The sequence below is a fragment of the Ursus americanus genome, chromosome 1, assembly GCF_024610735.1.
Source record: "Ursus americanus isolate L20-20 chromosome 1, mUrsAme1.1.p, whole genome shotgun sequence".
Classification (NCBI taxonomy): Eukaryota; Metazoa; Chordata; class Mammalia; order Carnivora; family Ursidae; genus Ursus; species Ursus americanus.
Window position 1 is genome coordinate 71,417,312 of NC_142127.1, and position 17,079 is coordinate 71,434,390.

Below are 17,079 nucleotides of genomic sequence, written 5' to 3' on the forward strand. Positions count from 1 at the left end.
AGTTAAACAGAGTTGAAAATATTGTAGTATTTATTTTACATCCCTTCCCCACAAAGTTTATGTTTGAATTATATGCACATGTGAGGGGTGGTTTTTTTTTTGCAATAATTCACAGCTTCCAAGGGTGTTGATGGTCATACATTTTTTGGACTTTGTTATGATTCAATGTCTTAAGGATTCAACTGCAGATTTTACAACCTTTTAATCTACTGAATGCAATATTCAACAAAGCACTGGAGGTCTTATTGCTAAACTAGATGTAATGAGGCACTAAGATAGGATTAAAAAAATTACACATGTAGTGAAGAAAATATTTAAATCCATCTCTTGAGCAGAGTTAACAAATGGGAACTTCTTTTTCATTTAAAAGGGTTATTTTGAAAGGAAGATGAAAATGTATTCATCTTGATTTTTTTTTCAAATTTGAGGAAATAATTTATATCATATTATACAACAAGGATGTATAGCAGAAATATGGGAAATAGTAGCAAATTGAGAGTGTGTGTATATATATTTAAGCCTTTCCAAGCCTGCCAATGTATTTGGCCTTGAACAGTGCTATCCCAGCAGCCAGTCATTACTATAACCCACAACTATCTTTTTAAGTTTTATGTTCATAGTGAAAGGAATGTTGACTTTGAAATTATGCATTTGTATTAATGTCACTATAAACCAACAGGAATAGTAATTTTTACACAAACTTGCTAAATATTGAGAGACTAAATTACTAAGTTAATAAATTATATATAGCAATGTAGCTGTTCTCTATAGGTGGTGTCTCACAATGGATTTCTGTTGCTTGATTATTTTCTTAGTGAACATTTGAACTGAGGCAGTGGCTGGGATTGGTGATCTGGCTAAGTATTTTGAAACACATTCTGAATAATATGACTTGGTGTTAAGGGGAAATAAAATATGATGTTTTTTCTTACTCATTCCTTTTTCCCTGTACTGTGTTTAGAACTTATAAAACACAACACAAAACAAACCACAACGACAAAAAAACAAAAACCCCAAAAGAAAACATCAGTTTGTAGGCTTTCTTTTGTATTCATACTGACATCTAATTCATATTCATTGTACTGTGAAATTGACTCACTGGACTAGGTCAGACCTAAATGAAAGTTACTGTTTTTCCTTAATACTGTGTACAGAATTTTGAAAATACATGTGTATGTACCTAAGTGGGATTTTAAAAAATTAGGCTACCAAAGGATTTACACAATTAAATCTAAGAGGAGGGGTATAGAAAACTCAGTTTTGTGCAATAATGAAATTAGGCTGCACTTTTGTTTTGATTCTCCAATGTAGATCGAAAAGTTAAAACTTTCCATAAATTATTTTGATCCTATAGTCAACTCATTGTTTCTCCAATCATATCTGGGAAAGTAACATTTAATAATTGATGTTTCTGTAAGTATCATTGTTCTTTTGTGGGTCTACATTTTTTCTGTAAATATGCATTTCTCAGTTAAATTCTTAATGCTTTTTAATATCAGAATCAAATTAGAAATCCATGATTATGCTGTTAACAAGGACCGTGTTACGGTTTTGAACATATTTACTAACTGATGTGAAATTCATTGTAACAGAACTAAATTGTTTTTTCCCTGGGTTTTTCGCCCTACTGTCTACATGATGACAACTTTTTGCCTGAAGGTTTCCTATAATTTTATTTGTACAAATTCTACATTTTATTTATATACCTTTTCTTTTTTTTTTTTTTTTAATAAGATTTTATCTGTTTGAGAGGGTGAGAGCACGAGCAGGGAGGAGGGGCGGAGAGGAAGAAGCAGACTGGGCTGGAACCCAGGACCCTGAGATTATGACCTGAGCCAAAAGCAGACGCTTAAGGCAAACGCTTAACTGAGCTACCCAGGCACCCCTTTATATTACCTTTTGAATAAGTGTTGAATGTGGTTAAAAGGTTTCTTGGTGTTTTTCCATGCTATGTAAATGTTTTAGTAAAAGTAGATGATTTTCATTTCTTGAATACAGCTAATTGTTAACTAAGCAGCCACTACAGATGTACAACACATTTAGTGGTGTATTTTGAGATGGTGTAAAGATCCAAATGTGGTTTCTTTTTTTTTTTTTTTTTTTTTTTTTTTTTTTTTTTAAGATTTTATTTATTTATTTGACAGAGATAGAGACAGCCAGCGAGAGAGGGAACACAAGCAGGGGGAGCGGGAGAGGAAGAAGCAGGCTCATAGCAGAGGAGCCTGATGTGGGGCTCGATCCCATAACACCGGGATCACGCCCTGAGCCGAAGGCAGACGCTTAACCGCTGTGCCACCCAGGCGCCCCCCAAATGTGGTTTCTAAAAAACACATTATTTGTGTAGTGTACACAATAAAACCATATAACTACCAAATGAATCCACTAGAGGGTTAGATTACTCATACAAAAATTTTTACCAGGAGTCTCACTCTTAACATTTGGGGATACCTGGAATTTTATGTGTGCTGGGAATCTAATTACATTCCTTCATTTGTTTGATTTTTCTGCTATTTACATTTATTTTTATAGTACTCAAATCTGTGTATCAAATGTGAGAACCTAATGTAATTAAGCAGAGAATACTAAATTTCCAGAAGATAAATGCAATTGATATTCTGAATTTATATCCATAAAGGTAGTATGTCAATTAAGTGTCTGATATTCTAGGATTATTTATAGCATCAACTTTCAAAATTTATAGGCTATTCATTTATTAAAATGAATTTAGCAATTTATCCTGATCTATATTTCTGCTCTAAACCTTGGTAAAAGCAATTTATCGTTCTATAAACAGTGGGGGTGCCTGGGCTGGCACAGTCGGTAGAGCCTCAACTCTTAATCTCAGGATTGTAAATTTGAGCCCCAGATTGAGTGTAGAGACTACTTAAAATCTTTAAAAAAAAAAAATAGTGTATTTACCAGTTTATTTTGGACGGATCTCATGCGGGCCATCTATATCTTGTACAACAACTAGAACTTCACTTAAAAATTATAGTTTGTTATGGATTTGTAGAATTTTCACTGCCTTTTGTGACACTGTCAAAGGAACATTCTTATACGGTATGCTTTATGTGAAAAATTTCTACATCTCTGTATTTGCTGATTTTAATATTTTGGGTTTTCCTTAGTGTCAGTGCCTAGAAGGAAATGTTATTTTTTATTTTATTTTATTTTTTTTAAAGATTTTTTATTTATTTATTCGACAGGATAGAGACAGCCAGCGAGAGAGGGAACACAAGCAGGGGGAGTGGGAGAGGAAGAAGCAGGCTCCTAGCGGAGGAGCCTGATGTGGGGCTCGATCCCATAACGCCGGGATCACGCCCTGAGCCGAAGGCAGACGCTTAACCGCTGTGCCACCCAGGCACCCCGGAAATGTTATTTTTTAAAAATGTTTTATACATTGTTTTTAAAGTAAGAGGTTAAATCAAGGAGAAATAAGAGGTTAAATTAAGTAGGAATAATAGGATTGTGTCCTCTTATTTTTCCTCTGTTTTCCATCAGAGATAGACCGAGGGAAGTCGAACAACAAAACTGCTGAGATGAGGAAATGGTGGGTATGGTCACTGTTACAAACGATATACCCACTTCATCCAGTTCGGGTAATTCAATAGAATCCTTTTGATTTTTGTGGGAAATCCCTACTTAACTGCCCCCCAAAATGTCATTTTTTTAAAAAGATTTTATTAGCATGCATGCATGTGTAAAGTGGGAGGGAGGAAGCAGAGGGGGAAGGAGAAGGAGAGGGAAAGAACCCCAACAGACTCCAAACTGAGCCCGACCTGGGGCTCAATCTCATGAGCCTGAGCCAAAACCAAGAGTTGGACGCTTTGCTGACTGAGCCACCCAGGTGCCCCTGTCGTTTTTAAAACCAGGTGTGTATAGAGAAAAAGTATGCTTGCCTTGAGTTTGGTAATATTTAAACCACTTTAAAAAATATTTGGTACTTCTGGGTTTTTAAATGGATTTTTTTATTAAAGATTTTATTTATTTGAGAGAGAAAACACGATAGCACAAGTGGGGTGGAGGAGCAAGGGTGAGGGAGAAGCAGACTCCCCGCCGAGCAGGGAGCCTGACATGGGGCTTGATCCCAGGACCCTGGGATCATGGCCTGAGCTGAAGGCAGATGCTTAATGGACTGAGCCACCCAGGCGCCTCTGTTAAATGGATTTTTTTTAAAAAAAATTTTTATTAGAATGAACAGGGGAGAGGGGCAGAGGGAGAGGGACAAGCAGACTCCCCACTGAGCAGGGAGCCCAATCCAGGACTCTATCCCAGGACCCTGGGATCATGACCTGAGCTGAAGCCAGATGCTTAACCAACCGACTGAGTCACCCAGATGTCCCTCTATAGTTTTCTGAGCACAGATCCTTTGCCTCTTTGGTTAGGTTTATTCCTAGGTACCTCATGGTTTTGGGTGCAATTGTAAATGGTATCGACTTCTTAATTTCTCTTTCTTCTGTCTCATTGTCAGTGTATAGAAATGCAAATGATTTCTGTGCATTGATTTTATATCCCGCCACTTTGCTGAATTCCTGAGTATGAGTTCTAGCAATTTTGGGGTGGAGTCTTTTGGGTTTTCCACATAGAGTTTCATGTCATCTGCGAAGAGTGAGAGTTGACTTCTTTGCGGATTCAGATGCCCTTTCTTTGTTTTTGTTGTCTGATTGCTGAGGCTAGGACTTCTAGTACTGTGTTGAACAGCAGTGGTGATAGTGGACATCCCTGCTGTGTTCCTGACCTTAGGGGAAAAGCTGTCAGTTTTTCCCCATTGAGAATGATATTCACTGTGGGCTTTTTGGCGATGGCTTTTATGATATTGAGGTATGTTCCCTCTATCCCTACACTGTGCAGAGTTTTAATCAAGAAAGGATGCTGTACCTTGTCAAATGCTTTTTCTGCATCTATTGAGAGGATCGTATGGTTCTTGTCCTTTCTTTTATTAGTGTAGTATATATCACATTGACTTGCGCCTGTTGAACCACCCTTGCAGCCCAGGAATAAATCCCACTAGGTTGTGGTGAATCGTCCCTTTAATGTAATGTTGGATCCTGTTGGCAAGTATCTTGGTGAGAATTTTTGCATCATGTTCATCAGTCTGTTAATGATCTGTTAATTCTCCTTTTTGGTGGGATCTTTGTCTGGTTTTGGGATCAAGGTCATGCTGGCCTCATAGAAAGAGTTGGGAAGTTTTCCTTCCATTTCTATTTTTTGAAACCGCTTCAGAAGAATAGGTACGTATTCTTCTTTAAATGCATGATAGAATTCCTGGGAAGCCATCCGGCCCTGGGCTCTTGTTTGTTGGGAGATTTTTTTTTTTTTTTAAGATTTTATTTATTTATTTGACAGAGATAGAGACAGCCAGCAAGAGAGGAAACACAAGCAGGGGGAGCGGGAGAGGAAGAAGCAGGCTCCCAGCAGAAGAGCCTGATGTGGGGCTCGATCCCACAACGCCGGGATCACGCCCTGAGCCAAAGGCAGACGCTTAACCGCTGTGCCACCCAGGCGCCCCTCTAGTTCATTGATTTCTGCTCTAATCTTTATTATTTCTCTTCTCCTGCTGGGTTTAGGCTTTATTTGCTGTCTTTCTCCAGCTCCTGTAGGTGTGAGGTTAGGTTGTGTATCTGAGACCTTTCTTGTTTCTTGAGAAAGGCTTGTATTGAAATAAACTTCCCTCTTAGGACCGCCTTAGCTGCATCCCAAAGATTTTGAACAGTTGTGTTTTCATTTTCATTTCTTTCCATGAACTTTTTAAATTCTTTGTTTGACCCATTCATTCTCTAGTAGGATGCTCTTTAGCCTCCATGTATTTGATTGCTTTCCAAATTTCCTCTTGTGATTGAGTTCCAGTTTCAAAGCATTGTGGTCCAAAAATATGCAGGGAATGATCCCAGTCTTTTGGTACCAATTGAGACCTGATTTGTGACCCAGTATGTGATCTGTTCTGGAGAATGTTCCATGTGCACTCGAGAAGAATGTGTATTCTGTTGCTTGAGGATGAAATATGCTGAATATATCTGAGAAGTCCATCTGGTCCAGCGTGTCATTCAAAGCCCTTATTTCCTTGTTGACTTCTGCTTAGATGATCTGTCCATTGCAGTGAGAGGGGTCTTAAAGTCCCCTACTATTGTATTATTATTGATGTACTTCTTTAATTTTGTTATTAATTAGCTTGTATAATTGGCTGCTCCCATGTTACAGGCATAAATATTTGTAATTGTTAGATCTTCTTGTTGGTTAGACCGTTTTCTTATAGTGGATACTATATAGATATAGTGTCCTTCCTCGTCTTTTATTACTGTCTTTGGTTTAAAATCTATTTTTTCGGATAGAAGCATTGCCAACCCAGTTTTCTTTTGATGTCCGTTAGCATGATAAATAGTTTTCCACCCTCTTGCTTTCCATCTGGAGGTGTCTTTAGGTCTAAAATGAATCTCTTGCAGACAGCATATTGATGCGTCTTGCTTTTTTATCCAATCTGATACCCTGTGTCTTTTGATTTGGACATTTAGCCCATTTACATTCAGAGTAACTATTGAAAGATATAAATTTAGTGCCATGGTATTAACTGTAAAGTCACTGTTTCTGTATATTGTCTCTGTTCCTTTCTGGTCTTTGTTACTTTTGGGCTCTCTTCTTGCTCAAAGGATCCCTTTTAATATTTCTTGCAGGGCTGGTTTGGTGATCACAAATTCTTTTAGTTTCTCTTTGTCCTGAAAGCTTTTTATCTCTCCTATTTTGAATGACATCCTAGCTGGATAAAGTATTCTTGGCTGCATAGTTTTCTCATTTAGCACCCTGAGTGTATCATGCTGGCCGCTTCTGGCCTGGCAGGTCACTGTGGATAGGTCTTCTGCCAATCTACTGTTTCTACCCTTGCAGGTTAGAGATCTCTTGTCCCGAGCAGCTTTCAGAATTTACTCTTTGTTTCTGAGATTTGCAAGTTTTACTGTTATATGTCAGGGTGTTGGTCTGTTTTTATTGATTTTGAGTGAGGTTTTCTGTGCCTCCCGGATTTTGACTCCTGTTTCCTTCCCCAGGTTAGAGAAGTTCTCTGCTTTAATTTGCTCTAATATACCTTCTGGCCCCCCCTTGTTTTGGGATCCATTTATTCTAATATTGTTTTGCTTAATGGTATCACTTATCTCTCAAATTCTCCCCTCGTGGTCCAGTAATTGTTTATTTCTCTTTTTCTCATCTTTATTCTCCATCATTTTGTCTTCTTTATCACTAATTCTCTCTTCTGCCTCATTTATCCTAGCAGTTAGAGCCTCCTTTTTTTTTTTAATTTTATCTATTTAATAGCTTTTTTGATTTCGACTTGGTTAAATTTTAGTTCTTTTATTTCTCCAGAAAGGGATTCTCTAGTGTCTTCTATGCTTTTTTCAAGCCCAGCTAGTATCTTTGTAATTGTTATTCTGAACTCTAGTTCCGACATCTTATATCCATACTGATTAGGTCTCCGGCAGTCAGTACTGCCTCTTGTTCTCTTTTTTGAGGTGAGTTTTCCCATCTTGTCTTTCTGTCTAGAGAAGAATAGATGAATGAGAGAACAAAATACCAAAATGGCAACAATGACCCCATAGAAATCAACACTAAACAAATCAGAAGAGACCCCTGAAGACCAGGGGGAAAAAAAAGAATATAATCAGATGAGCAGAATAAAGCAGTATACTGGATTCTGTGTGTATTTTGGCCTGTTTTTTTTGAAAACTAGTTCCCAAAATTGTAAAGAAAAAAAACTTGTATGTACAAAAATAAAATTAAATACAATGAAAGGATAGAATGTAACTGTAAAAATAGAAATTAAAAGACAAGAAAAAAATAAACAAGAAAAAAAAGCCGGCAACAAAAAAAAAAGGAAGGGATGTAAACAGACAGGTGAACAGAACAGAGCAATACACTATCTCCTGAATGTATTTTGGTCAGTTTGATAGAAGAAACTACATCTCAAAACAGTAAAGAAAGAAAAATATATACAAAAAATTAAATACATTGAAAAGATAGAATGTAACTGTAAAGATGAAAATTTAAAAAGACTTAAAACAAAAAAAAAAAAACAAAAAGGAAACAAAAAAAAGGAAGACAAACAACAAAAAAGAGAATACCTGTAAAGTATAGGTGAATAGAACAGAACCATACATTAGATTTTGGTTGTAATTTGGTCTGTTAAAAGAAACTGCATCCCAAAATGGTAAAGAAAGAAAAGCTTAACACACAAAAAAAATAAGATTAAATACTGTGAAGGGATAGAATGTAACTGTAAAAATGAAAATATTTAAAACAAGTTGATAAAGTGGTTGAAAAAGGAAAGAAAAAAATTTTTTTTAAAAAGTTGAAAGACTAAAGAATCATGGGGAAAAGCCATGAATTCTAAGTGCTTCCCTAACGTGGGAGTTTGGCACTTCTCATTGATCGGTAAACTCGGTCTTGGCTGGATGTTCTTGCTGATCTTCTGGGGGAGGGGGCTGTTGCGCTGATTCTCAGGTGTCTTTGCCCGTTGGGATTGCTCCGCCCTTGCGCGGGGGCCGGGCTAAGTCATCTGCCCAGTTTGCTCTCCGTAGCTTTTGTTCCTTGAAGGCTTTCTGCGCAGCTTTAGTGGATGAGAATGAAAATGGCAGCCTCCTGATCTCTGGCGGCCGAGCCGAGAGCTCAGGGTCCCGCTCCTCAGTGCACCCTCAGAGAAAAGCAGTCAATCACTCCAGTCTCCCTGGTCTCTGTCCGCACTCTGTGCTCACCCGGCCTGTGACCGAGCGTTTCTATCTCAGGTATCCGACCCCATTTTGAGTCTCCAGTCCCTGCAGACTCCTGTGGCACACTCCCGCACTGCTCCTCCTGGGGAGGAAGGGGGTCTCCCCGGTTCTGTCACTTGCTGGTCCCCTGCTCAGAGAGCAGTGGCCCGACGGGGCTGCAGATCATGGTTTATGGCCACCCCGAGCTGAGAGCCCACTCCTGGGCTCACTCTTTGCAGCCGGCTTCCCTGCTACGATACCTGGGAGCTCTGCTGCCCTCAGGCACCCCCGGTCTTCCTGTGACCACGAGGATCCTGAGACCACACTGTCCCAGGGAGGGTTCCACCCCCCCACACACTTAGCCTCCTGAGCAACATCCCTTCCTGGAGCAGACTTCCAGAAGTTCCAATTTTGTGCTCCGCTGCTCTAGCATTTGCCGATAGCCCCTCCCCCCATGCTCTCTCTTCCCATTTATCACCTCAGGTTCACTTCTCTGCACCTCCTACCTTGCAGAAAGTGGTCGCTTTTCTATTTGTAGGGTTGCAACTATTCTTTACTTAGATCTCTGAGAATGATTTGATAGCTATCTAGCTGAATTCCTGGGACCAGACAAAATTAAGGTCTCCTACTTCTGCACCATCCTGGACTCCTCCCCAGTAATCTCCGTTCTTAAAGCACCCAAGTGAACTCGCATTTTAGGTAGGATTCTCTAGTTGCGCTGCAAAGTGCTTCTTGGAGGCAGAGCTTAACAGTGGAGTCGTTATCCTAGTTTCTGGGAGCAGGTTAGAGGTTGGGAGTTGTGTGAAATCTTTCCATCTAATAGAGTCTTTAGAGTGTAGTACACTAAATAGTGGGGATGTCTGGGGACTTCCAAAACTTCTGATTTATTTCTAGGGCATATCTTAATCACTCCTGTGATTTTGGCTGATTATAAACAGCCCCTTCTCCTGCTTACAATTCTAAATTAAAAATAGGTCAGCCATCAACTGGCTAAAATCCCATTTGCCTTCAGCTTTCACTAGCTAATTTATGAGTATGCCAAAAGCTTCACAAGGTACCCATTCTTCCCCAGGGCTTCCTGTACAACCAAGCACTAACCTGATGGATATTGAAAGTTAGACCCGGATGTGCTTTCAGTCAGAATTGCTCATTGCAGGTGTTGTCACTTGGCTATAGCCTTCTCTGTTTCTGTATCAAGTGATTTAATATAAAGTACAGAATTTCAAATCGTCACCCTTCAAAAATTCAGTCTATGATAATCTAGGTCCAGTTGAGTGAATAAACTGAGATATTGTAAGCTATTAATGCAGAAGACATATTTCATGAATGGCTTCCCTTAAAAGAAGCCTTTTTTTCTGGCAAAAAGACATTTGTATCTGTCTAGTTAGGTAAATGGATGAAGCATTTTCAGGACCGTATTTATGATCTTGAAAGTAAATTATAAAATAAGCTCTAGATAACAGCTACGTAAACAGCACAGTTTCTGGGCACCAAAAAATGAAATTTCTGGAGAAGAAAGAACCCGTGATGTCTTTGACCTTCAAAGTAGAGGAATAAGTTATGGAAAAGTGCATCTTTAACTATAGATTTTCAATTTCTCCCTAAGTAAGTTCAGGATATCTTAAAATATATAGTTTTTCAATTCTACATTCTAGTGTTACTTGTGAAAATTGCCTTTATAAAGTTACAAAAATTCACTAAGTAACATACCAGTTGTGTGTTATAATACAGTAGTCCCCTCTTATCTGTGGTTTCGCTTTCTGCAGTTTGAGTTCCCTGTGGTCAACTGCGGTCTGGAAGCAGATGCTTCTCCTTCTGCTGGATCTTCAGAAGGTCAGTAGTAGCCTAACGCTGCGTCACAGCGCCTGTGTTAGTCACCTCACTTCATCTCCTTATGTAGATATTTTATCATATCACATCATCACCAGAAGGCTGCTGACAGTGCAAGAGGAGACTCCATTCACATAACTTTCATTATAGTGTATTGTTATCTTTGTTTTAGTAATTGTTGTTCATCTCTTGCTATGCCTAATTGATAAGTTAAACTTTATCATAGGTAATAGGCATAGGAAAAAACCAATATGCTATGTAGGGTTCAGTACTCTCCATGATTTCAGGCATCCACTGGAGGTGTTGGAACGTATCCCCTGCAGATAAGGGAGGACTACTCTCCTGGCTTATATTAATGTCCTATCACGTCTAGTTAAAGAGGCTAGGTCTTGGCAACAACCTCTGTTAAAATATCCTTTTTGCTTATTCACATTAATAGGAAGTTTTTTCTAAGCTTTATTCATACCCTGTCCATTTATCAGTCATTTTTCTTTGGTGGCATATTTATGTATAGTTATTTTGAACATCTGATCATAGTTAAATGTGTTAATACAATAGGATTTAAAATAACTTGTGGTGATTTAGGGGAATTAGGAGGAGAGGGAGTTTTCAAGTATTGCTTGGGGCAAGGGAAATATAGTACGGTATGTGGCAGAATGAGCTTGGTGGTAAGAACATCATGGGTGGAATGAATGAGGTTTGCTATTTCTGAATAAGATGCCAACTTGTAGGGCAAGGGTAAAGACTGAGTTTTTGTTATTATAATTAAATACCAGTTCCAGATGTACAGCAATCACTATGAGAAGAACCTGTCAGGAGAGCTCAGATTGAGCAAGGTAATAGCAAGTAGAATGTGACCATACTGACTGTCACATTTCTGGGACATTACAAAAGGCCAATATGTGAAGTGAGGTGTTAAGAGTCAGAAGGGAGGGCCTTCTTAGAAGGAGACGCCCCTCGAGGGTGTCTTTCTGGCTGTCAGGCCCTCCAAATTGAAGGCATCATTACCTCTGCCACTTCTCAGACTCCACTCATTTGCAAGATTCAAGGACTCACCAGTAACCCCAGAGCTCATTGTATAGTCACTCAGAAATAAAAATGATTACTTAGCTAGAATCAGAATGGAGTATGAAAAGCGGTCAAAGATGTGGCCTGGAAATGTAGCAGTGATGGTGAATGGGAGGACAGGTGGAGGGTGATAGGACTAGATTTCTCTTGATGTCAGTGTCCTCTCAACCTACGGGAGAAGAATGTTTCATCCTGCGAGTTCCCGATTGCCTACTCTCGTCCAGTGCCTGTAACATCCTATATCTCCTGCTAAGGACCCATCTGTACCCCCTAATCCCAGGTCCTGACACAGCCGTCTGCTGCTTTTATGGTCTGAGATCCTGTGCCCTGAGCTGGCTAAGACCTTAAAGTCAGACAATTTTAAGATCTTTGTAGGTAATGGTCTACCCTGCACAAGACCAAATATATTAAAATGTAACCCCATTTCACGTTAAATGTAATTTTTACATTTAAAAATATAAATATGAACAGTTTTTTGTAATTGATTTTAAGAATTGGGCTCTCTGTTGGTCACTTAGTTTACAATTGGCTATGTTTTCTCATCAATAATCACATAGTCTCTGGAATTCATTGGAATTGAGAAAAGCTAATCTACACATTATTTTCAAAATTAAGGACATTCTTGTGAGTATGAAAGGAACTAATGTTAAATTTTATATTTTATAGCTATTTAATTAAATATTTTAGTTTTGCAGTTTTCATTATTTTTAGAGCCACCTAATTTTTTTAACTGGTCTCAAACCTTTTTTGGGACCCCTGAAAAGTTCATAGGTCTTCGTGTTTAGAATAATCTCTGCTTATAATTTTATCACACAAACACATGCTATTACTAGAAATATTATTTATCAATATCATTTGCTTAGGGACGCCTTCCCTGGCCTTGAATATATTAGGTTTGTCTGTTAGATGCTCTCCTCGCAAATTTTGCTTTCTGTAAGACTCTTTCTTTCCATCAACTACAATTATATAATTATTTCTATTATTATTCATCTGTCTTTCTCCTCTGCTAGCCTACTGATTCCATAAGGGCGAGGCTGCCTATTTGTTCTCTAGTCCCTAGCATGGCATCTGACTGAGAGTCAGTAAGTATTTGTTAAGTGAATGAGTGGATGAGTGAGCGAACCTGCATCCTCTCACAGGGGGTCTGTTTTGGGAGGAGGGCTTGATCCCTGTCAAAGGCATTCAATTTTGCATTGAAAACTAAAAAGCATTCTTAAAATATATTCTCCTCCATCTTCTATTAAAGATATCTGCCTTTAATAGCATCTGTGCCCCGAGTGATACCAGCATGGTTGTCTGCAGACATGATTTGCTCTCGGTCACTCAGCAGCCGATCCTGGGTCTCTGGCTCTTCTGGAGATCCTGTGAACTACCGAATATACTTGGTAAAGTAGTGGTGAAGCTTTTTTTTAACTACATAGAAATATATTTAAATGTTTGTGGATAGTCCCATTTTAAAGATGCCCTCTCTTTAATCTGGAGTTTTCCAGGAGTAATCTCACTCACCACGCTAAAAGGAACTTTTTCAAAAACTTGAAATTAGACACAAAAAAATTGGCTTCAATTTATTGAGCACCTGACTTGGTGTCAGGAACTGTGGTAGGTACATTCCCACACGATCCACCTAATCTTCATACCACTTAATTTGTTTGTTGCTATCCCTTTCTACATACAAGTAAACTGAGCTTCAAAGTAGTTGTTCAGCATCCACAGGAGCAAGTAGCAGGGCTAGGATCTGAACTCAGTCCCGGCTCCAAAGCCCAGTCTTCTCCATTTTGCTGTGCTGCCTCACAATGTTTCTGAGCATTGCTGCTACCGTCTTGGGAACGCTGCTTTACTCCTTGTATGAGTACGATTGCCTTAGGCAGCATGTGTTGAAATGCAGTGGCTTATCCAAATAAGATTTATTATTATTATTATTTTTTGTAACGAGATCAGAGGTCAGCAGTCCTAGACTCGTGCAGCAGTTCCCAGTCTTTCATCTGTGTCCCAGGCCCCTTCTGTCTTTTTATCCCACCATCCCTGGGGCCTGCATCTTCCAGGCTATTCTGGTCACTCCACAAGAAGGCTGCTCCTCTCCACTACACACTGGGTATTATCAATCCTTTTAAAACTCTGCCAACTCAGTGAAAAGAAAAATGACTTGTGCGTGTGTGTGTGTGTGTGTGTGTGTGTGTGTGTTTCGCAGTTTTTTATTATTAAGTTGAAGTCATCTTGTTTTTTGGTTATTAATGTTTTTTAAAACTACCTATTTGTGGTGTTGGCAGTTTTTTCTACTTGGCCATATATCTGTTTTTTATTAACACCTCTTTGTATATTTAGAATATTAGCCCTTTATCATTTGATCACTTTTTGATTCCAGTTTTTTGTTTACCTTTTGATGTTTTTAATGGAGTGTTTTTCTGGTGGAAGTTGTAAATATTTAGTCTTGGTATTTATATAGTTTTTTCCTTCATGGTGTCTGGGTTTTGAATTAGGCCTTAAGTATTTGATCATATATTATTTTGGTATTTTTATAGTTTTGTTTTTTACTTTTAAATCTTTTATTCATTTGGAAGATATTTTGGAATAAGGGATGAATCTGATTCATCTTAACCTGGGTCTGTGGCAGTATCTCTTTACATAAATATGCGGGAAGAAAGGGAGAGACGTACATAGACTGTCAGACTGTGGCTGTATCATAAAGTTGGACATTTAAAAAAATGGAATCTTAATTAATACTTTTGGAGGGGATTAAAAAATAAAAATTTTGACACACATGGTTTCCCAGAAGAACAAATTCAAAAGAATGATATATGGTTAAGAAGAAATACTGAGATGTTAAAACCTACTTTTTATATGTATAAACATTAGACTATGCCTCTAATCTGGGAAAGAAGAAGGAAATGTAAATAAAATATCCAAGTTTGGTGTGTTTTGGTTTTATATTAATTACTGAAGTTAAAAGACATGCTTTAAGAAATAGAAAATCACTGTACTAACATCTATTACAATGATGCGAGTGGTTCTCATTTTTGAAACTTTAACATGGGCTCACCCATGTGAGATGCCGATTCACATTTGAAAACAACTTCATCCCTGAAGATTTAGCATGCCCATTAAATTACACGTATTTAGTAGTTTTTTGCGTAACGAACAAAAGAAATTCTTATGTTGGAAAGCCTGGACTTGATTTCCCACATGTCTATCAGGTCTACTGGCTCAGGGACAGCAATGATTAACTGGGAGGGCACAGTGAACACTTGATTGAAACTCGTTGGTCCATTCAAACTTCTTTCCATGCAGGCAAGTCTTCTAATTCCCCTTACTGTTTTATTTAGTAATCCATTTTTGATGAGAAAATAAAAAAAACGTGATTTACATTTCTTATTGGTTTGCGTCATTGACATTTTATGCCTTAGTACATGCTTTGGAACATCTTTTTCAGCAACTGAGATAATGTTTTGCAGGGAAATGACTTAATAGGTGAAGGAAGTTAAAAAAAAACCCGACTTGTTCTCTGTATTACTAGAGCTGATTGTCCTTTGAAGCTGCTATCTAGGTATATAACAATAAAATGTAGCAGAGGCTGTATTTGTGCAATCCTCAGTATTGCCCCATAAAGTCAGTATTACAGATAACTAAATCTCAGAGACGTTAAGCAACTAGTCTAATATTACACAGCTAGCAAAGACAGGATGCACTGAAGACAAGTAGTATCTTGTCTATCATTACTTCTCAACTATGTTCCTAGGTGGTGACCTCCTTTTTAATTTGTTCCTTGTTTGTTTGTTTGTTTGTTTTTCTATTTCATAAATAATAGGTTTCTTTTCATTCTTTTTCTTTTACTGCTAGGGAATGACCACTCACATGTCCTCCTTGAGTTTCCTCCTAATAGTCAAAAGTGTTGAGTGGATTTTCCGTAAGTGTCTTGCCATCCTGGCAATCTCATGTTTTGTGGCCTGATGTTTTGTGAGGGAGTTGGAAAGGTTAGACATGAAGGGAGGTTTCTGAGTTTAGGTCTCTGTTAACATTGATTTGTAGACAGTTTAGTAGTGGTGAGGAAAGATCTGGCAGATTAATCGGTATTTCTGTTGGTACTTTATGGTATTATCCATTGGATTCCCTCTATAGCTTGAATGACTCCTAATTAAATGCAGGGAATAGAAAGGGACAAAGGAAATTCTTGGAAGTAGAGATACTGCTTTGAGTTGGAGAATCTAATCACTTCTCCATGATCAGTGGACTTGGAATCCAGCCAAGTTCTGAATTCTAGTTTCTCTCCTTCAAAGCTGTGCATGATTAGCAATTTGCTGTAAATTTCTGCATCTCAGTTTCCTCATCTGTGAACTGGAATAAACCCGACTGTAGGTGATTGTGGTGAGGGTGAGACAGCACATGCGAAATCCCCTGGTCTGGGAAATATGAACCACTCAGTAGTTTTAGTCTCCTTCCTTTCCTTAGGGCTTGGCATCTTTTGTTAGAAAATCTTATAGGATTTAATACAATTATTTTATAGTATTTTTAATATCCTTAAGGGTCCTTTAAACATGCTGTAAGAATTCTGGGTAGACTATGCAGGATCCTGAACTAAGTGGGTGAACAGGATAAGCTTTATCTCACCATGATACCAGGTGTCAGTCCCAAAATGAGACCCAGAACCAAGACGTTCTAAGTCATGCGTTTGCTGCTTTATAGCAAACCTCATTGAAACCTACTATTTGTGGGGTGCCTGGGTGGCTCAGTCAGTTAAGCGTCTGCCTTTGGCTCAGGTCATGAGCTCAGGGTCCTGGGATGGAGCCCCCCATTGGACTCCTTGCTCAATGGGGAGCCTGCTTCTCCCTCTGCCTGCTGTTCCCCCTGCTTGTGCTCTCTCTCGTGCTCTTATTTTCTCTCTCTCTCTGATAAATAAATAAAATATTTAAAAATTTTTTAAAAATAAATTTAACATTGATACAATATAATCTAATCAGCAGGCCATACTCCCAGTTATGTTATATAACTTCCTGTTGACATACCAGCCACCCCTCCTCTCCATCTAGGATACAGCCCAAGGTCATGTATTGCAATTAGTTATCAACAGTTCCTGTTGTCTTTCATGTCCTTTGTCTTTCATATCCTTTGTCTTTTATAACCTGGACATTTTTAAAGCTATGTAGGCCAGTTGTTTTATAGAATGTTTGGGTTCATCTAACATTTCCTAATGATTTCATTCAGGCTGTGCATTTTTTGCCAGGAGTGCCACAAATGATATTGTGTCCTTCTCAGCATATATCAGGAATCACAGGATGTTGATTTGTTCCATTACTGGTGATATTAACTTTTGATCATTTGCTTAGGGTCCAGTCAAAGTTTGACTTGACACCATAAATAAACATGTGTGCTATGTTTGGGGAATCTTGAGCCTGATGAGTGCTGCCTGCCTAGTACCTATAATACTCATATTCTGCATTCTGTAGAACCCAGAAGACTC

General features: G+C 38.5%; 1 protein-coding gene across 1 annotated transcript in view; it reads left to right on the plus strand.

Annotated features, from left to right (window-relative positions):
• Positions 1 to 8,557: 8,557 nt before the first annotated feature.
• MARS2 (methionyl-tRNA synthetase 2, mitochondrial) overlaps positions 8,558 to 17,079 on the plus strand; it is a 91,874-nt gene continuing 83,352 nt past the window's right edge. Inside the window, exons 1-2 of the mRNA XM_045806394.2 lie at positions 8,558 to 8,765; positions 10,496 to 10,562. The gene's annotated coding sequence lies outside the window, so the exon portion shown is untranslated. The remainder of the gene's footprint in view (positions 8,766 to 10,495; positions 10,563 to 17,079) is intronic.